At 32.4% G+C, this 24959-nt stretch overlaps 1 protein-coding gene across 8 annotated transcripts in view; it reads left to right on the forward strand.

Moving 5' to 3' along the window:
- Nucleotides 1-24959, forward strand: part of LOC118183509 (uncharacterized) — a 175200-nt gene that overhangs the window by 10545 nt on the left and 139696 nt on the right. The window contains exons 2-3 of one of the 8 annotated variants that reach the window (XM_085806852.1): nucleotides 465-690; nucleotides 3813-4178. The exons of 5 other annotated variants lie outside the window; for them this stretch is intronic. The gene's annotated coding sequence lies outside the window, so the exon portion shown is untranslated. The remainder of the gene's footprint in view (nucleotides 1-464; nucleotides 691-3812; nucleotides 4179-24959) is intronic. 2 more of the 8 variants (XM_085806853.1, XM_085806855.1) reach the window with 2 other exon arrangements.

Below are 24959 nucleotides of genomic sequence, written 5' to 3' on the forward strand. Positions count from 1 at the left end.
CCTGCATTTTCACACTTATCTGCATTTTCTAAATGCACGGGCAACGCCAGGCGGGTACAGCTAGTTATTAATATGAGTATATTAAATAGAAAAATTTATGCTAAGTGACATACATGATTTGTCACTTTGTTAAGACCTTTTGATGATATAATGGTCTTTCTTAGACAACATTTGATAAGAAATTTTATAGTTAAAAATGTTTTGAAGTTCAAGGAGAAAATGTTTTGATCTTCCAGGAGAAAATACAGGATTATATTATATTATAATATGATCAAAGATTTATATTGTAATGTATACAATGGCCATTTAAGAATTTTTTATGCTATTTTATGAAATGAGAAAAAATGCTAAGCATATTATTTATAGAAATAGTTACACTGTGTTGTTCTTTATTTGATACTGCGTTTTTTCCTTGTCTCTTTCCAATGCCATAACAGACTGTCATTTTTATCTTATATTTTTAGTCCCTGAAGACCAAAATTCTGAACCTTAAAACTGAAAAGATTTCCTCTATCGACCAGGAACTGTATCAAGATGTTCACTTGGCAAAAAGAGTCAAATGTAAAGAGAATGTCCAGATATTTATCAGTCCCAGTTTTCAGAGGCCATTGAACATTATGGTGGTGATGAGGGGTGGTGTTATGCTAAAGCCTTTTAAATATCCCTGAGAAAAGTAATTCAAAAGTGGAGGTAGTTTTGATTGTCTCATACTACTATTTCATATTATGCACCATTAACCAGTTATGAATGGCATGCTGCAGACTGTTTATATAGTTAACATTAAGCAGAATTCCTTTCTTGTCTGCTAACCAGCAGTCCAGCAGTAAAGTCATTCACCACTGGCTGTTTGACCTGAGCTGGTTGTAGTATTACTTTATTACTTTAGGTTTTCTCCATGTATTACTTTAGGTTTTCTCCATGTGTAATGTGGATATAAACTAGTTTTCCTTAAGAAAGTTCTCCATAAAGGCATCCCACCCTATAGACAGATAGCTCTCAAGTTGCATTGCCTTAATCAATTAACCTAACTTAACCTGACCTTTCTTGTCTACTGAGATTTAATAGTATTTTGGAGAAGACCGAATATAAATATAGTACGAGACGCTATTTTCCAAAGAGACTCGGAAAAGTACATATTTTGACACTTCACCTCTGGGTCAAAGGAATGTAATATAGTTCATTCATAGTCACAATGCAATTAAGAAGCACCTCTCTTTCCCATTGTTAAAGATAAAATGAATATTGTAACATGAAATTCCTCTCAATCTAAGTTCAACATATGGAGATTCATTTAGCAGAGATTTTGCATTTAACCTTCTCATTCAGGTGGATTGCAATAAACACTTTTCCAAAGTAATATTATACACATTATATGACAATTAATGTTGAAAGCTACACAGTGTTACTTTAATTAGTTTCATCTGTTGCTGTAGCAATTGGTACGTCACATAATTCTTTGCATATCGCATTTGTTTTGTATTAAACTGTATTATATGATGGAGCAACGTTTCTGAGAGTGTGTCTCAAGACAGCACATTTTTCTGTTATGGTTTTCTCCAATACTGCATTAAATTTCATTGTTTCATTGTAAGTGTTACTGGCTTATGCAGGCTGATAATTAATGTCACGAAGCAAAATTACTGATCCATTTGCTAGTTACATAGGTAGCAAAGTTTATCACATTATCATCTAACTATATCTTTCTCGTGTATGATATGCAACTGGCAAAGCCACAAAAGAAATTTCTGAAATGGCCTTTTTCAGATTTAATAAAAGGAGTAAGTTTCTGTCTTTGATGCAGAAAGAGTGTTTTTTTTAAATCAAGCATTTAATAATAATAAATTACTGCACAAAAATTTTAATTAGCTTGTTCAATTATTTTAATTCTTTTATTTCTTAAAAGAATTTGGAAAGTAATTCATAGTTTCAGCAATATAAATGTTAATTAATATGTAGTTAAGTTATTCAATATTCACATATCTAAAGCGGCTCGTATTTCTATATCCGTGTTTTTTATTTTTCTTCTTTTTTTCTCTTTTTTTGGAGGAGGGGAATTAAGGCATAATTGTTAGTTTCTTTTAGTTTAATTTTTTAATTTTTCTGTTTATGGTTTGAACATTAAGTTAAAACGTTAATGCTTTTGATCCTGAAGAAATAATATTTTATTGAAATGACCACTTACGTAGGGAGTTAATCAAAAAAGGTACACCTAATTTTAGAAATTTTTTAAAATTTAAATACTGCTGTATTTTGATGTGAAAACAAAGAAGGAAAAAAAAAATGCAAGTTTCATGTTATGTTTGTCTTTCGTTGGTTCTTTCAGAGGTCTGCCTTTAGAATGGGATTGTGGGTGAAAATCTGATTCTATTGTCATAATGTTCAGCTCTCTATTTAAAAGAGCATAAGCATTGATCTTTCTTTTCACATTGTTACTCATTAAAATTTATAGGTATTTTAATTCATTTCTAAGCTTGTTAAAAATTTTGGTACTCTTCTGTTATCGGGACTGGATTCAGAAATGTATGTTTGTATGCACATATATGCATATATGTGTGTATACATGCATGCATGCATACATATATATCTGTATGTATGTTCATGTATGCATGTACACTATATATATATATATATATAATGACTTTTAAGCAAAAGCATGAAGAACTTTCTTTTTACCTCATATATATATATATGTACATGAACAAAATAATCCACACATGCATATTTACACATGTTTCTGAATGTTACAAACTGAATTATTTTTGTATTTTCATAGCTTTAAATTAAATTCAATAAATGTCCACCAATGAGAAATTTATTTGCTGGTAATAAACGCTCGCAATTTAATAAAATAAATGTGCCATGTTTAAAGAAAAAACTCAACCCAGTCATCAGTATCAGAAGGCTCAGTGGATCAGATTAGTTATTCCAAAGGTATTTTAGAGAAACGATGACTGCAGCTAATAAAGGGAATTGGCAATAATATCGTGAATGTCATGGACAAGTATGCCAGTGAAGATGTGCAAACTGCTCTTAAGTCTTCTAATGCGGAAACATTTGCATTGACCTCCAAAAACTTAGTTAAAAATAATTTTTTGAAAAGTTGATTTTTAATCATTGTACTTATTTGAATATTAATGGAAAGGTGAACAAGGAAAATGTTTGCTTTTGAGGAATGCAAAATCCTTATAAATTTCTGGAATATCAGCATGATTTTTTAAGCATACTTTTATGTTTCATGTGAAAAAATTTACAGCGTATATTTTTGTGCTTGTAGTGTGTCTGAACAAACAGTTTCAGGAATATTATTCAGCATGCTTTTAATTTCTGGTGTTACACTTGTAAGAAGATACAAATCAATCTGTTGTCCTGTAACATGTGGCAGCACCCCTTTTTATTATGAAAATAATTTCTGTCTGAATGAATATTTATACCAGTGTTCGACTGTCCATGAAAGTGTGACAAAATAACTTTTTTCCTTTGCTAGATTTCTCGAATCTGACATCTATTTACCTTTCTTAAAAAAAAAAAAAAAAAAAAAAAAAAATGCTGATATTTGAAAGACTACTTCTGTTCTCATGAATTAGCATCATGTGATTGAAAAAGCTTATTGACATGGTAATCAATACCATTGATGTCACTGTATTGTGTTTAAAATGAATTAGATAACTGGATTGATATTAGTCATGCAACAAAAGAGGCTGACATAAAATCTCTTTAAATACCGTAAAAAGCTTCGTTATTTTTTCTTTGTTCATTCCATTTATCGATGCAAAATGGTTCATTAAAGGTGAGCATTGTTGCTTTCATTTCAGGTCCTACTTTTTAACTAATCCTATATTGTGTACAGTGACAACATTGCCTTTTACCAAAGCCCTTTCACTCAGTTCTGGAAGTTAACTGATATTACAAACTGTTGTTTGACAATATTTCCTGCTGTGAATGAATGTGAAGCTCAGCATGGGTTCATTGGTGTTGGTACACTCCTAGTTAGTGTTAGGATTGACTATCGTGTTAAATGTTTCATCATGCCTCATAAGTGCAGTGTGCCATTATGCCATGGAAATTATGATAATGGTCCAAAAGTTACAGTCTATAGTTTTCCTAAACATCCAGGTTTATTGGAGAAATGGTTAAAGGCAATATCACGACCTAATTTTATACCATCCAAGCATTCTAGGGTAAGTTAAATCAAATAGAAAATAATGTAAAATTATTTGCATGATTGCTAAAGCATTTAAAGGAATTGACCTGTTAATATATTGTAATTATTTTTTTTTTTTTTTTTTTTTTTTTTTTTTTTTCTTGTGATCTACATCTTTTGTAATTTTCACAGCAGGCATCTTTTCATGTATTTAACTTTGTGGTTAATTTTCTATCTTATAAATGTAAGTTAAGAGCATAAATAATTTTTTCCTTTTAATTCCAATACATAAAAAGCCTTTATAAGCGTATCCATAGGCAATAATTTGCAAATCAAAATGCAGAGTGAAAACACAGATGAAATTCAATAAGAATCAATACATGTCTTCAGAAAGCATTTCTAATTATACCAGCATCTCTTTAAATTAAAATAACAATAAATAATAATAATTTGTTTAGTGTTATAGAGTTTGGTATTCTTTGGTTTCAAACTCCTAACAGAATTTGAATGAAAATTATCACTGCATCTGAAGTTAGCAGGAGTTAACAAGGCTTAATGAAATAAGAACATGAACATAAATGCATGTTGTAAGTTTTACAAATCAACCATCACTTGTTGCTATGTAACTTGAAGTAACACTCAGTTTCAAATTTAAAACTTATGTCTAGTAGCCAAAAATTATGCATTTGATTTAATGCAATGTTGTCTCCAAACTTCTCATCAGTTTAATTAGCAAATTACGTATCAGCAGCTGTAATGCAAAAATGAAGAATTATAATCTCTCAGAGCTAGTGAAACAGTAACTTGGTCTCTAGAGCTAGAAACATGCTCTGTTGTAAAATCTGAAAACCTCACTTTGAATGTTCTAAAATTGATTTGCATTCTGGTAGGGAAGCGGAAGATTCTGTAAATAATGTATATACAGTATAGTTTCTAATTCCAAAATTAGAAAGAGTATGAACACACTGGGAAATATAAAGATAATGGCAGTGATAATAATATGTTGAATTAATCTGAGATTCAGTGGTGAGAGGTAATGTGGGAGTATGAGGATCATCTATTTATCCTCATAATGGCCTGCATTTGATGCTCTTTTCATTTTGAAAACGACTGTAAGAAAGTTTTACACAAGTTTTCCTTTAGTTTAAACTAAGGCTGTCCACACAACTATGCTCGAAAGGTAGCTGACGAAAGCGCATTTACGTTACCAGCGAAAAAGCATCCAAACGAGTACGCTTGCAAAGATTGCGTTTAACCAGTAGAATTATTTTGTGCAAAAATCACATGACGCTGTAATATAGCATCAACAGAGCTGTCATCTTGTTACTTCACTGTGTTTCTATATGTTTGCAGCAAAATGTCAGAATTAGATGATTTTTTTATATCTAAAACTTTACTATTATGCACAATCATTAACCAGAGGCAAAAATGCAAAAAACGGCGAGAATGGGTCCCCAAAGATGTATTTAGAGCGACCAGTTCAAAGAGATTTTTTTCCTTTACGGCCTTGTTTGCGAAATGAATATCCTGAATTATTATTAAATTCCTACTATTAGCTCACACTTTCCTTATATCTTGTTCAAATTTTCAATCGTTAATAAAATACTTTTTATTCATCCACTCAAGTTCAAATACATTTTTTGAAACTTGTAGTAAATGACACTTTAATGTTAATACAGTTTATTTCACATATTAAAAATATGTTAAATTTTTTTGTATTTTAAAATTTTAATTTTTTTTTTTAATTTATTTATTTATTTATTTATTTCTAAAATTTTTCTGTATTGATTTAAGTCTGAATTGACTTATTGAAAACTTTTTTTATATATTACTTGTGTTTTAGTTACTTCAGGATGAGTATTGACCAGTTTGACAGACTTGCAGATTCTATATTGTATGAAAATTAGGATTTATAAAATTGGTTTGGAATACAGTATACAAATGGAATTAAATTACTTGAAATGCCATCCACCATATAATAAAATCAACTTTACATTTTTAACCCCCCCGGGTTTGCTTCTTTATGTGTGGTATGGGAGTATGTGTAAAGGAATCTGTGTAATAAGTAAAGCCTAAAATTTGATTATTTTCTGTATATTATCACACAAATAAATTAAAAGAAAAAGTTCATCCAGTTAAATTTCTAAATATATGCTGTTTTTAAATATTTTTAGCATGTGTATGTCTGAGAATGGAAAGGAGGTAATTGCCCATTTGAGTGTAATATAAAATCTGAAAACTTTCAGATTTTTTTCTTTTTATTTATTTTTGAATTTAGAATAAGGTTCAAACTTTGGACAGTTTATAAGAAATTATGTGAGGGATAAAATATGCAATAAGGTAAAAATAAAGACATAATTTATACAAAGAGATGCAGATATATTACTACATAAGGGGATAATGGTATCTATTTGAAGTGAACATTTTTAAACTAAATTAAAAACAATAATAATAATAAATAAAATAAGAAATGAAAGAAATAATAATAAGTAAAATAAAAATATAATGAACCACGATTAAATATAAGAAACACGTTTCAAAATGAGAAAAGCTAACTTTGATTTGTAATGGCTATGGGTGAGGTTAGAACTCGTAACATTTCCCTTTGCAATCCAGTGCGCTGACCACTCAGTTATCTGTGATAACAGTGTTTGCGAAAAGTAATGTAAGAAGTAGAAGCCACTGCAAAGGTAGTTTAATTAATATTCAGTAAATGATTGCCATATGACCCAAGTTATAACTGTCTTCAAAAATTTTGTAATTGTATTTTATTGAAAACTCTTTCACAGTCAACTGCTTTATTTTAGAAGCTGCTATGTTGTTGAAGTTAGTGCTTGGGGTATTTAATATTAGGATATTTATAGAGCTTTTTATTACACATGAAATAACGAATATTTGTACTAATTAAGAAGAATTTTGTAAGGAAGAAAATTTGATTTCATAGAAACTGTAATTTTTTAGCTTCCTATTACTTACGGTATTATAAACAGGTGAAGCATATGTATGTACTGGTCAGATCATTGCTTTATAAATATACAGTTTTTTTCCCTTTAATGAGAATTTGAAATTCATGCCAATATATATGGTTTGAGAAATTGATCTCTGTAAGCAAAAATTCATCTCTCTGTGGTTCTGACGCCATATTGAAACAGATAAGCAAGAAGATTTTCCGGTTATGACACATTACAAGAACTCGGTTGGCTATCGGCTGTTCGTTCACGTTGCAGACAAAAATGCTGAACAGGAGTGAACTCGGTTTTATGTCTTCTGCGTAATGCGAATTTACGCCAGCGAAAAAACATTGCGTCAACTACATTGCGAACGTACTCGTGTGGACGGGCCTTAAAATCATCCTTGAAACACCATTGGGTATTGTCCCAACTAGCGATGTACCAAATTTCATTAGTTAGTTAATCAGTTTTATACTAGATGGTGCCATTTCTTTTTCAGACTTTTTGTTTGCAAAAGCAGTGTTTATGCTTATCGTTTCTTTCACATCTTTCACATGCAATTTTTCCGTTGAATTTGTGGAGAGTTTTTAAAATGCTGTTTTCGAAGCTTTGTTATCAAATTACTCTCAAGTAGAAATAGCATTTTTTTTTTCATGTTTACATTACAGAGAGTTGAAATAAGGAGCAAATGAAATAACTGTTATCTTAAGTGGCAGCAGTGTTTAATTTATCCCTCTTAAATTCATTGTATCCTTTTTATCTTCAAATTGTTTGTAAATAGGTTTTGAAACAACTAAAAGTAGCAGTACAAAAGTGGGTCGACCATTTTTGCCTATTAAAGAAAAGATGCCAAAATAGGCTATTTTTCGCCCAAAATGGAAAAGTCTTCTTCAAACACACTGGGTTTAGTGTAACCCTCGATTACACGTGTTATTTATATTATTCTTGAGTAAAGACTTCTTTTCCCCCTGTATCACGCATTTTTTTTTTTTTTTTTAATTATTCAGATTTGGGACCTAACTACTACAGAAGAGCATGCTGTTGAATATTTCCAAAGTTATGGAATCTTACCAGCAATTAAATTAAAACCTAGCAAAAATAATTGTTTTTATAGTATATCTCTTTAATAAAAAAATAATGGAAATTTTTGTTGAAAAATTAAATGTAAATAAATGATAATATAATAAATTTGAAAGAAAAATAAGAATGGAAGCTTCTTGTATTTAGTAAATTTTTTTTTTTTTTTTTTTGGTTTGGTGTGATTGGCGCCATCTTTTGTGGTCGATGGGATTTTCCATAAGTGCTGTCTTATCTCTTATCTGTTTCATTCACTATATGCATGAAATTCTTGATATAATCTATATCCATAACATTTAGGAGCTGATTTTTAGTTATATTAATATTGTTATGAAATGTCCAGCCACGGTAAAATAGCTTCCCTGTAAAGCAAGTTTAGGGCTGCCATATTTGGTGTGGAATTGCCCATTTGGCGACAAAATTGGTGATGTGCCATAGATCGATGGAGAATCTTCTGAAACGAATTATTACCGTTTTGCCCCAGAATGTTTTTGAATGTAGCCCAAAAGCTATTTAAACCCTGACTGCAGTAGTCAGTCAGTCGGTGTCTAGTCCATCGATTTATTGTCAGTCTAGTCTCGAGTTGGTCGTCGGCTGTATCACAAGTTTGTGCATCGATACTGCATTAAGTGTTTGTCCTAAGGACAACACTTGATGGGATTTTCCATAAGTGCTGTCTTATCTCTTAACGCTTGATGAGTATCGAAGCACAATTTATTAACAAGGACAACACTTGATAAATATCAAAACACAATTTATTAGCCAGTATTCTCAGGGCAGCTACAAAATCACGTTTACATTCTTTGAAAAATTGCTATAAACACGCTGAAACAATCAATGACACAGCTTTTAGGCTCTCAAATAAAACAGTGAAGACAGCTTCATGGCAAAGCACCATAGAACAGCTCCCGATTCTGCTCAGTCGTTCTTGGAACTCTACGTACTCTCGAGACTCCACACTACAACTCGCGATGCACTCGACGATACATTAGATCGCCTCAAGGATGCACCAACTCAAGACTAGACTGACGATCAGCTTGATGGACTAGGCACTAACTGACTGCTACTCCACATGCAGTCAGGGTTTATATAGCTTTTGGGCTCTGTTCGAGAACATTCTGGGTCAAACCGGTAAGAGTTCAATCCAGAAGGTTCTCCATCCATCCATCTATGGCATATCGCCAAATGGGCGATTTTGTACCAAATATGGTTACCCTGCCTTCTTATATCATTTTCTAACAACCCTAAACTTGCTTTGCGGGAAAGCTAGCTTATCGCAGCTGGACATTTCGTAACAATATCAGGTAATTCATTGAAATACTTAAAACTGACTGATCTAATTAAAAACAAAACAAAAAATAAATGTTTTGCAAAATGTAAAAAAATATTAATATTGAATAATAATAAATATGATTGTGCAAATTTAAATAAAATGGCAGAAAAAGGTATTTGAAAGCAACAATTTTAGTGGTGCTGTCGATCCGTTAAGTAATTGCACAAGTAAAAGAGATCGCCTGTTGGGAGAATGCCCATCCATTGTTTGATTTCTTTCCCCCTTCTTAAAGGACGATCTACAAGTCATTTCACTTGACTGATGGCTTCCTGCTTAATTAGGGCTTTTGTGGATGAATTACTGCCTGAAGGCATAATAGATAGGTGCTTTTAAAGCAGATGGGTGGTTTGCTTGATGGGAGAAAAAATGTACCAGCATGCTTTTTGTGAATGATACTTTTTTAAATCCAAAAAAGAAGGTGGGGGTTCGTAGCTGCCTTGCCACATACTTTTTGCATATTTCTGGTTTTAATTACTTATCAGGTAACATTATTATTGATTTTTATTGTGTTTCAGTATTTTATCATTGGTTTATGTAATTTTAATTTGTCGTAAATTTAAATGTCATTCAATAATAATGTTCCTTCAGAAAAGGACATTAGCACAAGGTCTTAAGTAATATTATGTATCTTGAAAATCAAATAAAAGTGTTAGAATAGCCTCATTATGATTTGGACTGCTAAGTTTCATAAATTGTGCAGGGAAATTTATAGAAAGAAATTGTGCATCGATAATTTGCTAACAACTAGTACAGTAATCTGCTGGTCTGTACTAATTTCCAATTAATCTCTAATCTACTTTACTAATAATATGCTACTTTATAGCATTCATTTGACTTTTTAATATTTATTCTAAATATTTGCAAAAAATTATACATAAGACATATTCTTAAAGAAAATTTGGTAATTTTTATTGGTAATTTTTATTTGCAACTTGGTAATTTTTATTTGTTCAGAAGAATGGAAGATTCCCATTATGTTGATTATAGGATCTAAAGCAGATATGGGCTTTAAATAACAATGTAACTGCAAGTGTAATTCAGTTATAGTGTTAATCATTCAGTTACGTTGTAATTGACCTTCTGGCTATGCGTGCAATTGCAATGTAATTACTGCTACATTTACCATGTGATAGCAATCATAATTAAAATAAATACAATGAATTGTTATTCAAAATCATTTAATTAAAATATACTTGGAATTATATATAGTAAAATTACAATTAATCCATTACAATGTGGACCATCTGATCAAAAAGTTTTGATACAGATTATCTTCCTGGCATATAATCGTGTCTGTCGTAAAACTGGGAATGCAATTTTTGGATGTCGTGGATTGGTTGTACAAGAAGGTTCAGCATGTTCATCTAGAATGGTAAAAGGAGAGATATTTCTTTCTTCTCAACAATGCATTCTGCTCACAATTGCTGTAGTTGTAGTGCAGTATCTAATGAAAAAATGTGTGCCTGTTCTTAATCACTCTCTAGATTCACCAGCTTTGATGTCGAATGACTTTTCTTTATTCCCAAACAAAGCCAGATTTAGACTTAATAAGGACCAAAGCTATTTGTGATATGGAGCCCTTTAGAAGTCTGTTATAATATATTTAAATGCTATTTATACTATATTTTACTTTTTTAGGAGTCCCCCCCCCAAGAAAGTGGGGGCTCTAATTTATAGCTTGCGTAGCTTATACGTAAATCTGGCCCTGCTCCCAAAGGTCAAACTTCCCAAGAAGGGTCAACTTTATCACGATATAAGCAACATTCATGCTACCCAAGTTGAATAAATTCCAAGCAAGAAATTTTCTGACAGTTTCTTGTGCTTGCATGAACCTTCTGTGTGTTGTATTCAAGTGAGGGAGGCGATGTAAAACACCTGAAGTATTAAAACCTTCATCTCTTAAGTTCTCTGTAGTTTTCATTAATCCATTCTGAAAACGTTTTGGATAGATGATGTAACTGTATGATAAGTCATACAATTAAAAAATAATTGTATAATTCAGCTATGATGTAATAGTAGTCAATTGCATGATTTATTACTATAATTACATGATGATTACAAATGCAATATAATTGTAACTGTTATAATTATACTGCATGTGTTTAACTACGATTTTAATTCCCCTCGCTCCTCAATTGGCAGGCACTCGGCTATAATTGCGTTATGCAATGGCAAAATCTATTAAATTTTTGGCTCATCAAGTAACTAAATAATAATAGTTCAATCTAGATTCAAATTCTGGTGAACATTCATAATGCTTGGCTATCTTCGCAGTTTTCCTTATGTGTAACATAAATACAATCTAATTTTCTTTAGAAAGTCCTCTATGTATGCATCCTTCCCCTTGGATGCTTCATGTAACTACAGGAGAGTTTTCCTTAGATAGTCCAACCATAGAGGCATTTTTTTGTTATGCTTTACCATAATCCAAATAACATAAATGTCTGCCGGAAATGTCATTTAAGGCACTTAAACAAAAAATTATACTTCTTTATTTTTATCTAAAGCCATGGAAAAATAGTTCGTGCAGGTAAATTACTTTACGTGTTGAAAAAATGCATTACGTAAATAATACTTTTAAACTATTTATTGAAAATGTGTGTTATGTTTAATAACAGTAATTCATAATAAATAGCATTAGTGAAATGTTTAGTACACATAGCAGTTAAGCAGAGTGATTATGGGTCAGATTAATTTTTCTACCAGCTAAAGCAATCAGTTGAACAATATTGTGGTAGTTATTTTAGCCTTTGATAATCCCTTTGCTGAAAAGGAAAGGATAAATGAATTTTTTCATGATTTACTTCACGTGTAATATAAAACAAGCTCGGCTTCCTTTAACAGATCCTCTGCAAAAAACATCTCTTCTTTGCTTCCTTTCCTTTAACTGAATAATCTGAATTTACATGTCTGTCAAAGAAAATCATAAACATACATATTTGCTTAACAATTTTATGCGTATTTAGGTCTATATACAACAGCTGAGAAATCAGTACCTTTAAACAAACTGCAGGCCATCCAAAATGTAACACCATGTAGGAAGCATTTAAATAGCCTGAAACTTGTATCGTGTATATATTGTGATGTAATATTGCAAATGATTATGATTTAAGTGCACACACACATCTTGGATGACTGCAGCATTCCTTGCAATCCGTAAATAAAGAGAGAAAAGATTGCATTTTGAATAACGTGAATTGTTTTGTCATGAGTTTGTGTGTGCAGTTGCAGTATTCTCCTAGAAAAATGCAAGCATCATCTGAGTGCATATTTGATTTCAAATGAGGCATAATCATTGCATACAATGATTATGGATTAGTCTTCTGGGAAATCAGTTATTGTGTCTCATGTAGCTGAGCAACAGTATGTGAGTGTAGGATTGGTGGTTGCAGAAGTATGTGACTAATTAGCATGAGCAAATGCAACTGCTCTGCCATGTCACTCCATAGGAAAACAGGCTTATTGTATGCATGACATTGATGAAGGATATTGCCACATCTGCAGTCATATCATAATGGATGATGTCTGTAACACAAGAATCGGTGCGTACATGAAATATTCAACATCATTTACAGTACAATGGACTGCCAGGTAGAAGTTTGCTTACCTTTAACTTTAGGCAGTGATGCACCAAATGGCAGAGATGGACATTCAAATGGCATAACTTTGTGTTTTCAGATGAATTATGCTTCTGCCTGAATAGCATGATGGTCAGATTAGAGTTTGGAGACACCATGGAGTAAGGCTGCTTGAGTGTTATGCATCATCATACTGGTCCTGCACATAGTGTTATGGTATTGGATTCCACTCCACCTCCTATCATGCTTTATAAGTATAGTTACTAGCCACTGCTATATTTCTCAGGTTTTGCAGCTTGTTCTCCTACCTTACTTTCAGGACCTGCCTGCAGCCAAATTTCAACAGGACAGTGCACAACCACATGTTGCACGTAGTGTTCAAGCTTTTTTCTTAGCCCACCATATTATATTGTTTTTATGGCCAGCCTGTGTTCCAGGTCTGTTGTCAAATATATCTGGTCAATCATTGTTGAACACCTGTCCCGAAATGCCGTACCCCCCACGGGTATGTTGGCAGTGGTGATAAAGGCAAAGCATGTTTTGCTTCCCTTAAATAAAGCTAAGACTAAACTAAATAAAATTCTTGCTTTATTCCGTAAATAAAATAGAAGAGCTAACACTGTAGCCTTTACATTTAAAATCATTTAATTGAAAGCAAACTAGCATAATGCTAACTGATAATCACACAAGAGAACAAGAACAACCAGATTCGCCGATACCGGCGTACATATATATTATACTGGGCTAACCCGCCGATCTTGACGTCATCGGCCAATCGGCGGCAACCACGTTAGCTTACCGCCGATCGACCTCCGATCAAAATTTGCATGTGGAAAACTAAAGCCAACAAATGGCCCTCTTTTCCCCATGCAAAGACAAAAATAAAACTTTCGCAGAAGTTCATAGTTCAATTCTATTATACGAAAACACTTATTGTCTTTAAACACTGAAAACATCTAAACAAAACTTTCTTAAATTAACAGCAGTTGCTGCTTTTGTAAATAAGTCGGCAGTATTTAATTTACTGGTGATAAATACAAGGTCAAACACTCCATCATTTACTAGTCTTCTAACAAAGTGATATTTTACGTCTATGTGCTTAGTTCGGCGATTTTCTATTGGCGATCTAGGAAAATCAATGGCAGACTTGTTATCACAAAATAGTTTACACTCTCTTAAATTAAACTTTAAAATTTCATCTTGTAAGACATTTTTCGTCCTCATTAATTCCTTCGCTGCTTCAGATAAGGCGATATACTCCGCTTCCATGGTTGATATACTTACACATTTTTATTTAACAGTTTTCCAGATTACCGGTACTTCATCTAAATATAATATAAATCCTCCCATGGACATGCGGTCATCTCTATTACTTGCATAATCAGCATCTGAATAACAATATAAATTTAGATGTTTAATCTTCGATAAGTTTAACTTATATAATTTAGTACTATTGAGATAACCAAGCAATATCAACAATGCTTCCCAATGCCTAATTCCAGGATTCTCCTGAAATTGTGATAAGATATTCACTGCATATGTAATATCAGGCCTTGTCCTGTTAGCTACAAAAACTAAACACCCTAACAGATTTCTAAAGGGTAATGTATGCATTTCCGCAACTTCTGCACTTGTAGATGGACAATCTAATTTTGTAAGAATAGTGCCCTTAGCTATGGGAAGTGAAGTTATTGGTATCTGGAAATGTTTAAATTTTTCAAAAATGTCTTCGATATATTTTTGCTGATGTATAAAAACCCCATTCTCATTCTCTAAGAATTCAATTCCAAGTAACGTTTTAGTTTTGCCTAATACTTTAAGATCAAAAAACTTACTCAGCTGTGAAATTACTATATTGATCTTTACTAAAAATCACAATATCATCTACATATAACAAGAGAATTACATTTGAACCCTTATAAACACAATTACACCATTGTATTTTCTTAAAATGTAGATTTTCTAAAGTACTTTCAAATTCACAAAACCATTTACGGCCGCTTTGATGTAGACCATAAATGGCCTTGTGTAATAAACACACTTTATTTTTCTCTTCGATAAATCCCTCTAGTTGGGTCATATATATTTTCTCATTTAGGTTTGCATATAAATATGCGTTCTTTACATCTAACTGACAATTAGTCCATCCATATAAACATACCAGTATAGTGAAAAATATTCTTATGATTGAAAAATTTACTACAGGACTGTAAACGTCATCAAAATCTTCACCTCTTTTCTGCCCAAATCCCTGTGCTACTAAGTGTGCTTTGTATCTAACCACTTGATTCTTTTCATTTCTTTTTAGCGTATAGACCCATTTGTTTCCTATTATAGTTTTATTTTCTGGCTTTTCGACTAATTCCCAAACCTTTCTTTTCTTTATTGTGTCGATTTCTTCTTTCATTGCCTTATCCCATTCTTCGAGATTTTCTTGTTTTCGTGCTTCTTTAAAATTTTGTGGGATAACTGTTTCTACGGAATTTGCCTCTTCAGACTCAGAGCTAGTCTCCTGTTCTACGAAATTAACTTTCCCCGAGTATTCGTTTTTTTCCACAAAATTCGAACTTATCTTTTTCATATTTAATATTTCTTGCCTCACAATACTTTTCAATATCATTATAGGATCTAAAACGGGTGTCTGTTCCCTCTACATAATAATATATGTCTGTACGTGTTCCATCTGGCCTTTTAACTGCTTTTCTTTGCCAGTTTAAGTCTGATACTTTTTTCGGAGTAGATTTGTCATCTGACAACTTTATTTCTTCTCTAGAAATTTCCTGTTTTTCATCTGATTCTGCTAATTGCTCAGATTCCTCTAGTCTTTTAAATTTAGGTTTTGATTTCTGTTCCAGGATGCCATTTGCTGCATACAGTTTTTCATCGAACTTCACATTACAGGTTTCTATTAATTTGTGTTCTTCTGGCAGCCATATCCTATAACCCCTAGTTTCCTTCGCATATCCTACCATGATTCCTTCTTTGCACCTCATTTCTAATTTATTCCTAATCTGTTTTGGCACGCCAACATAGGCTTTACAACCAAATACTTTAAAATAAACAACACTGGGTTTTCTATTTAGGAACATTTCATAAGGGGTTCGGTTGCTTTTATGACATACTCTGTTCCACATATGTACGAAACAGCCAAGAGCTTCTGCCCACCATTCTTTTCCCATTTTACCGTCATTAAGCATAGCTTTAACTGCGTCTAATGCCGTTCGGTTAAAACGTTCACACACACCGTTCTCTTCTGGGGTGTACGCGTTCGTGCATTCAACACTAATTCCATTTTCGGCTAAGTACCCTTCGAATTGCCTATTACAGAATTCCCCACCATTATCAGAGCCTATACTTATTAATTTTCTATTCGTCAGTCTTTCCATTTGCCTATGATAATTCTTAAAGTTGTAGAACGATTCGTTTTTATTTTTCATACAATACACTGTTACTAATCTACTATAGTCATCTACAATAGCAAGAAAATATTTACTCCCACCCTTAGATGGAACTGGTAGTGGGCCACAAACGTCTGAATAAACCAACTGCAATGGTTTATCAGATCTCTTCGAAACAGATTTAAAAGTTATTCTACTAGATTTAGCAATAATACACGATTTACACCTCTCTATTGGTTTTTCAATTTCTGGTAACCCTTTCACGCTTTGATTCTTACTAGTTAATATAATCAAAATTTACGTGGCTAAATCTCCGATGCCATAGCATTGCATCGTCTATTTTATTTAACTTTCCAATTTCTATACCGTAACCAGCTTCCCTTTTACCTGTTGCATATCTAAATGGTTTTACGTGATAAAGTCCGTCATATTGTTTAGCATAGCATAATCTATCCCAATTATTAAAGTATATCCACATCTTCCCTTTTGAAATCACAAAATGAGCACCAGCCTTTTCTAACTTTGTTCCCGATAATAAATTTCTTCTTAGATTTGGATTATATAACACATTATCTAACTCAATCCAATTTATTCGATTGCCTACTTTTACTGCAAATTTGACAGTACCCTTTCCTAGTACTTTACTTTCACAATTTCCTACAGCTAAATACATACATATATCGTTTATTTCTTTGAAATTTGTCATTAAATTTCTATTATTACAGAAATGAGTCGTGGCTGCAGTATCTACGACCCAATTAAATTTATCTGCGTTACCTCCTTTATCTGTAGTTGTTACATAATTTTCTACTAACATTAATTCTTTATCTTTAAACTGTCCATTTTTATCGTCTATTTTAAACGTCTGATTTTTACTTACATTTTCTTTACATTGAGCAATTAAGTTCTCAAATTTATGACATCTGAAACAAGGTCCTATTTTCATATTCCCCATTTTTTTCTTAGATTTAGTTTTATCTTCAACTTTATCTTTCCCTGCGTTTAAACTAATAGTATTAAACACGCTTACCTTGCTGTCTTCTAAATCAGCAATTACCTGGCGAAGTCGGCTTTCTTCCCTTATCAGCTCTTCAGCAATTCTTTCCAGCGTAAAATCTTCGTCCTTCCACCTATATATCAACTGTACAATGCCGGAGTATTCCTGTGGTAATCTCCTTATTACCTGGAATCCTTTAAAAAGATCTGCCAAGTTGTGACTAGTTTCAGCCAACTTCTTTGCAGTCATTCTTATCCTTGCGATGAATAATCCTATTTCTTCATTTGGCGTATATCTAATACTAAAAAATTCATCCAGTAACTGAATTATCCTTGCTCTTGTTTTGAGTTCGAATTGCTTCTGTAGAACTTCCCACGCTTCTTTACCACTTGAACATTCTTGTATCAGCGGCCTGAACTCAGCTTTAATTCCGTAATATAATGTAGTGAAGGCTCTGTTCTCCCTCAGTGTGAACTCCTGCTTTTCACGCCTTGTTGCACTTTTATCTAATTCTTCTTCTTTGTCCTCTATGAAGCTCCAACAATTTCTATCCAGTAACAGCATTTTCATGTAGACTTTCCATCAATCCCAGTTGTCATGGTTTAACAACTCAAAACCTTCAGGTAGTAATGACATCTTCAATTAAGTGTGAGCACAACGACTTGAACAAACTTCTAAGACAGGTCAGCTTCTTTTCGTGGATAACAGCCCTCTTCACCTACATTCCTTCAATGCTGAGTTGAACTGGATGACTGATTAGCTGTTGGCGCTGGGCCCATAACCCTGTTGGCAGTGGTGATAAAGGCAAAGCATGTTTTGCTTCCCTTAAATAAAGCTAAGACTAAACTAAATAAAATTCTTGCTTTATTCCATAAATAAAATAGAAGAGCTAACACTGTAGCCTTTACATTTAAAATCATTTAATTGAAAGCAAACTAGCATAATGCTAACTGATAATCACACAAGAGAACAAGAACAACCAGATTCGCGGATACCGGCGTACATATATATTATACTAGGCCAATCCGCCGATCTTGACGTCATCGGCCAATCGGCGGCAACCACGTTAGCTTACCGCCGATCGACCTCCGATCAAAATTTGCATGTGGAAAACTAAAGCCAACAGGGTATACCAGATGAAATTTGGCTATGTAGAGGCAGCATGGGCTACCATTCCCCAGCTATTCATTCAGTTTCTTTCACTCAGTGTGACGGCGTATAATAGCAGTTATTGATAAACATGGAGTAACAAATCATTACTGATTTTCTTCTCTCAGCTCAAAGAAGGCTGTATTTCAAATCAGTTAACATTAATGCTTATGTGTAATCTATGACATAAATTTGACTTTGATGTCTGTTGTCCTTTTTCGTGTTGCATTTTGGATGGGCAGCAGTGTATACAGTCAAAAGTCGTTAATTTGGACACCCATAATCCGGACCTCAAAGCTACAAACCTTCTGCGCATGCGTCACATTGACACATGCGCATAGGCGTTTACGTGCACGCGTAAGACCTTTACGGCTGCGAATATGCTTGTGCGCATGCTCATAAAACATTTACACATACTTGTTTAATGTATAACGGACGGTGTAAGCTAAAATTATCTAATTCAGTTAATGTTGCAGATTGCGTTGTTTCTTAATCTTCGAATTGGATCCGGCTTATTATTTTTTGCAGACTGTTAGAGCAATTTTATAAAAGTAAGCTTAAACTTTCGATTATATCAAAAAAAAATTTCCAATATATATTTGTTAATATGTAAAGGATCTAAAGCGAAAGTATGTTTCGAAATCCAAAATCTGTTTATAAATTTCATGCTGTTCGGCGGGGGGAACGCCGTGGCGCCCAATGAATTGGAAGTTGATCTGTCAGCACTATCCTTATCTTCAGGGCAGATGTTTTTATTTTATTTGACTTATAATTCCTTACCAAATGTAGTATTTCATCTCGATGTGCTCCGTCTTTGATATGATTTAAAACAAGGTCCTCGTCATTATAATTCGCTTCCGATAGTGAAGAAAGTGACAGGGGTTATTGAAAACGAAAAAATTTCGATTGACAAATTAGTTGGTATTCTCGACACAGCAATTATAGGACTTGAACAGCGGAACTTTGTAACTAAACAAGAAATTATGTCTGTTTAATAGAATTAAAGAGAAAGTATTATCACATGAAACGAAGCAACTTAAACAACTTACAATGAAATAAATGTTTAATAAAGTAAACAAATAAATATTAAGCTTTTTCTTTTTGTAAATTTTGATACCCTTTAGATCATAATTGTTCTTTATTTCATAAATTACGGTTTCATATTTTTAATTTTGTAATTTCTGCATGCCATCTTACCAGATTTAAACTGATGATCTATAATCCGGAAAAATCGATAATCCGGAATCGCCGAAGTCCCGACGAGTCCGGATTAACGACTTTTGACTGTATTCCAATTTAACTATATTCCTTTTACTTATTTATTGAAAATATGCTTCGTATTTAACAATAATTTAATTTATGCTGGCACTATAAACTGCAATACATGCAGGATGATTCAGGCAGAAAATGCTATTGATAAACATGTAGTAACAAATCATTACTGATTGTCTTCTCTTCCTCAGCTCAAAGAAGGCTTATTTCAAATCAGTTAACATTAATGCTATGTGTAATCTATGACATAGATTTGACTTTGATGTCTGTTGTCCTTCTTCGTGTTGCATTTTGGATGGGGAGCAGTGTATATTCCAATTTAACTATATTCCTTTTACTTATTTATTCTTAAATATGCTTCATATTTAACAATAGTTTAATTTATGCTGGCATTACAAACTGCAATACATGCAGTTACGATTCAGACAGAAAATGCTAATATTTTATTTTTAAGTGATTATTCTGTTATATTATTATAGAACTCATTATTAGAAATGGCAAAACATTTTGGGAAAAAAAAGGTTTTACTGTAATTTTCAAATATGATCACAATATCCCTAGGCTGTGCAAATGAAACCATAAGGGGTAATTTTAACCAAGATGTAACTGCAACTACTGTTACATTGTAATTGTAATCAGATTGTATAATTACACATATATTGTGTATCCAGTTACATTTCAAAATTCAAATATAATTAAAATGCAGTTGCATAAATTGTAATTACAATTTAAAAAGTATTATACGTATTATAATTGTAATTACAAAGTAATTGCAAAGTATTATTGCAATTACTATGTAATTTCAATTACTTTTAATTTTTACAATTACAATTATGATTTCTCTCTGCTACATAATTAATATTATCTGAAGCAATTACTTTCCTAATTACATAATTATAATTCTCTACTGCAGTTATAATGTAATTGTAATTAAAATATAATTGTAGTTACAATATGAAATTAGATTTTGCAAATACAGCGTAATTTCAATGCAGAAAATTGTAATTGTAACTAAAAAAACAGTTACTTTGTAATTACATAGTAATTGCCTAATATTGTATTGTTCATAATAGTATAATGTAATTTCAATTGCATACTAAAATTACAATTATGATCTTGATTTCACTAGGCTACATAATTGCAGTTATTCAAATTGTCATAATTGCAATTATCAATTTCACGGTCAGTTACTTACCTAATTACTTAATTATAGTTACCTTCTGCAATTACAACTAGCATTCCATTGTAATTGCAATTGCATTGTAATTGTTACTAGATTTAATAGTTATAATATAATTGCATACATTGTAATTAAAGAAGCAATTACATTGTAATTAAAGAAGCAATTACATTGTAGTTGAATAATCTAATTACCATTGCAATGTAATTGCAATCACATATTTCAAAATCTGATTGCAATTATAATTACTGTTATATTGTAATTTTAATTATAATTGCAGTTACATTTTGCTATATTATGGTCTAAAATTTTTACAGTTAGGCTGGAAAATAAAAATACACCTTATGTTAAGTAAACATGTAACTTTACTGTAGCTCGCACACACGCACAAAATTTGATGGTTTTAAATCAGCTACTTGTTCCAAGTTGTTATTCAAAGCCTAACAATAAAACCTGTTAGCCTTTAGTGAAAAGGTAGTTCCTTCTTCTTAGTTATCTACCACAAAAGAAAATTATCGCCTGTCAGTTTAGAGTAAGAGCCGAGATGTGAGGGCAGTCCGAGATATGATGCTTTACCATTTTGTACCAAAATTGAGGTTTTCGATATATTTGCTGCCTTGCCATTATGGGAACCAAAACATTGGAATGCATGTATGCTGCCTTGCTGGTATAAGAGCCGTTATTTTTGAATGCATATATGTGGCCTTGCCTGTTGGAAGGTTAATATATTATCATTATTTGTATCCATTAAATCATGTCTATAAGTTTTATACCTGCTTATTGTAGGAAGCTGAAATTTGTTGTGTTCTGGCTAGTGTGAAAGGCTGAATGTAAATCAGTACACTTAATCAATATTTTTTTTTTTTTTTCCTCCCTGCTGGTCATTGCATGAAACAAATTCTGAATCTTTTAAATTTTTTTATTTTATTTTACTTTCTCTGTAAAAATTAAAATGCAGTACAAAGTCCGAAATCTGAACTCATCTGGAGTTCAGTGACTCCAGATTTGGGATTTTGCCAGATATTAGATCATCATTTTAAATCTGGTAAGATGGCATGCAGAAATTATACAATTAAATATATGAAATCATAACTTATGAAATAAAGAGCAATTATGATCTAAAGGGTATCAAAATTTACAAAAAAAAAGCTTAATATTTATTTGTTTACTTTATTAAACAATTCTTTCAATGTAAGTTGTTTAAGTTGCTTCGTTTTTTGTGCTAATACTTTCTCTTTAATTCTATAAACAGACATAATTTCTTGTTCAGTTACAAAGTTCCACTGTTTAGTTACAAGTCCTGTTATTGCTGTGTTGAGAATACCGAGTAACTTGTCAATCGAAATTTTTTCTTTTTCAATAACCTCTCTGTCACTTTCTTCACTATCGGTAAGGGTATTTTCTAAATCTAGAACCATACTACAGATTTCGCCGGCCATTAATTGATTGATAATTGAAGCATTGTCATCGCAGTGAAAAACTTCTGTTATATCATCTTCATTTATTCCTGCTTCTGTACATTTCTTTATTAAATCCATTAACTGGAAAATTTCATCTTTAGTTTGCGATATCCGAAAACCTTCAAATTTGAGGCTGTCATCTTCATCGTCCTCACCATGAAATATAGTAACTGGCCATAAATTATGTTAAGCATTTTTAGTATAACTGGAGACACATCCTTCCACGAACTTGCGATGCTCAATATTTCAAAAATTCTTGAATAGTCATTGTTCAAGAAATTTAACATGGATTTTAAAAATGCTACTTTATATTTGTATTTCAGCATGTGCACTATTCCGATATCCATAGGCTGAATGACAGACGTACAATTTGAAGGGAGGGAAGTGCAGAATCACCCACTGCTGGGCGCGTTTTTAAGAATTGCACATACTCGGTATCCATGTGCACATCAAGCTATTTTCACTTTAAAAAAATTATAAAATTGCACAAATTCGGCATTGCACATGTCCTTGACTCTGTCCATATACACATCGATGTATTTTCACTTCAAAAGTCAAAGGAAATTGATAAAAGTCCAATTCTTACTCTTGTAAAAAGCGCCAAAAATAACGAGCCAAATAAGTGGGTGATTCTGCACCCTACCCTTTGGGGGGAGGAAATAATATGGATACATTCATTAACTAAAACTTTAAGTGAAGTATGAGCTGAACATTTGTCTACAATCAAGACTATTTTTGAGTCATCAGGTAAATCAACCGAATTCAAATGTTGCCGATCCTCGGGTATAAAATGATTTTCAAACCAATCATTCATTAATGCTTGTGTCATCCATGCTCTTTTATTTGCACGATATATAACGGGGGAAATCCTTATTCCCCCGTTATTCCTTTAAATGCTCGAGGTTGTGAATAATTTCCGATTATGAAACGTTTGCATTATAAAAAACTTCTCATCCCTTAATTTTACGGTGCTTTCCCAAATTCCAAAAATTTTGTCTTCCCCAAAATTCTGCGCTCTGGTGCTGACATATTATGCCGCTGCTGCTAGGTTTATGGTGAATAACATATCAGTTATTCTTAATTAAAATAGCACTAAATGTAATCTTTTGGCCTATGAGTTTCATTAACAAAATGTATTTTTTGTATATGAAAAAATATGAAAATAAATTTTTGTTGAATTTTTCCTCGTTAACATTTCTGAACTGAAAAACTCAGTGGCGTTAACAGCCCTAATGGGCTAAGGCCTCCAGTGCCCAAAATCTGCTTTCTTGACCGCGGACCCCGGGTTGCGTAAGCATATGCCTGAACAAGTGGTCAGCTTGTCGCAGAACCCCCAGTGTTTCTTAGAGCATTTAAAAATCTATAATCATCAACAAGCATAATGTTAGCGTAAAAGGTTGCCATACTCCTGTTATTCAATTACTAATATAAAAAAAAATTTAGACATAACTGTATGAGTTATTACTGAAGCTGACATGTATTGATAAACATGCCGTGATGAAAGCAAAATATAATAAATAATGACTCGCCAGGTCGGCGTCAGGGATATAAAATAGGTGAATATTTTGGTTTGAGATATATGCCAAGCAGATGTTTTATTACGGAAGAAAAATCAAATGTGCATGTGTAAAGCATACCATAGATCATTTCAGATAACGGACGTCCAGATTTCGGACTTGGTACTGTGATCTTCTGAATTCTTTCATTAACTACAGAAAGTATTGGGTTGAAACATAAGTAATGACCGTATATTTTTTAATTTAAAAGTTTTTATTTTAACAAAACAAAAAAACAATGAATTAGTCAATAATATCAAAATTTTTGGACTTTCCGTCAAACTACAGTCATTTGACTACAACTCATTCGTTTGGCTAATTCTCGAGTGGTTTGATGCACGTCTTTGTGCAGAAGTTAATTCAAACACTCTTCATCAAACTCATTTGTTGTCCAAAATGAGCAACATCTTCGAGGCTGAAATTTCCATTTTAAAATTTAGCAAACCAATTTCTTGCAGTTCGTTCAGGCGTTGCACCTTCTCTGTACACTTCACAAATCTCTCAGGTAGCTTATGCAGCGTTGATGCCTCAATTAAATACAAAAAGAAGAAGGTGTCAAAAATGCTTATTTTTGTCAAATTGACACTCCATTTTAATGATCTGAAAAATAACAAAAATTACCTCAGACAAAAAAATCAAATACACCATCTTGTAGAGGGAAAAATTCTCTTTCGAATAACACAAAACATTATGCCAATACATTTTATTTTTACCACGTAATTTTAAACACAACATAAACGGCCATTACTTATGTTTCAACCCAATTTTATCAGTCTTTTGTAAACCTGAATATTCATAAATTAGAGGACACTTGTAATATCAAATAAGCTTTAGTTACAGTATTGTGTACTTCAAAAGTATAAAAAC

The sequence above is a fragment of the Stegodyphus dumicola genome, chromosome 12 (genome assembly GCF_044657685.1).
Source record: "Stegodyphus dumicola isolate Sdum_Otavi_A_Nest chromosome 12, ASM4465768v1".
In the NCBI taxonomy this organism is placed as follows: domain Eukaryota; kingdom Metazoa; phylum Arthropoda; class Arachnida; order Araneae; family Eresidae; genus Stegodyphus; species Stegodyphus dumicola.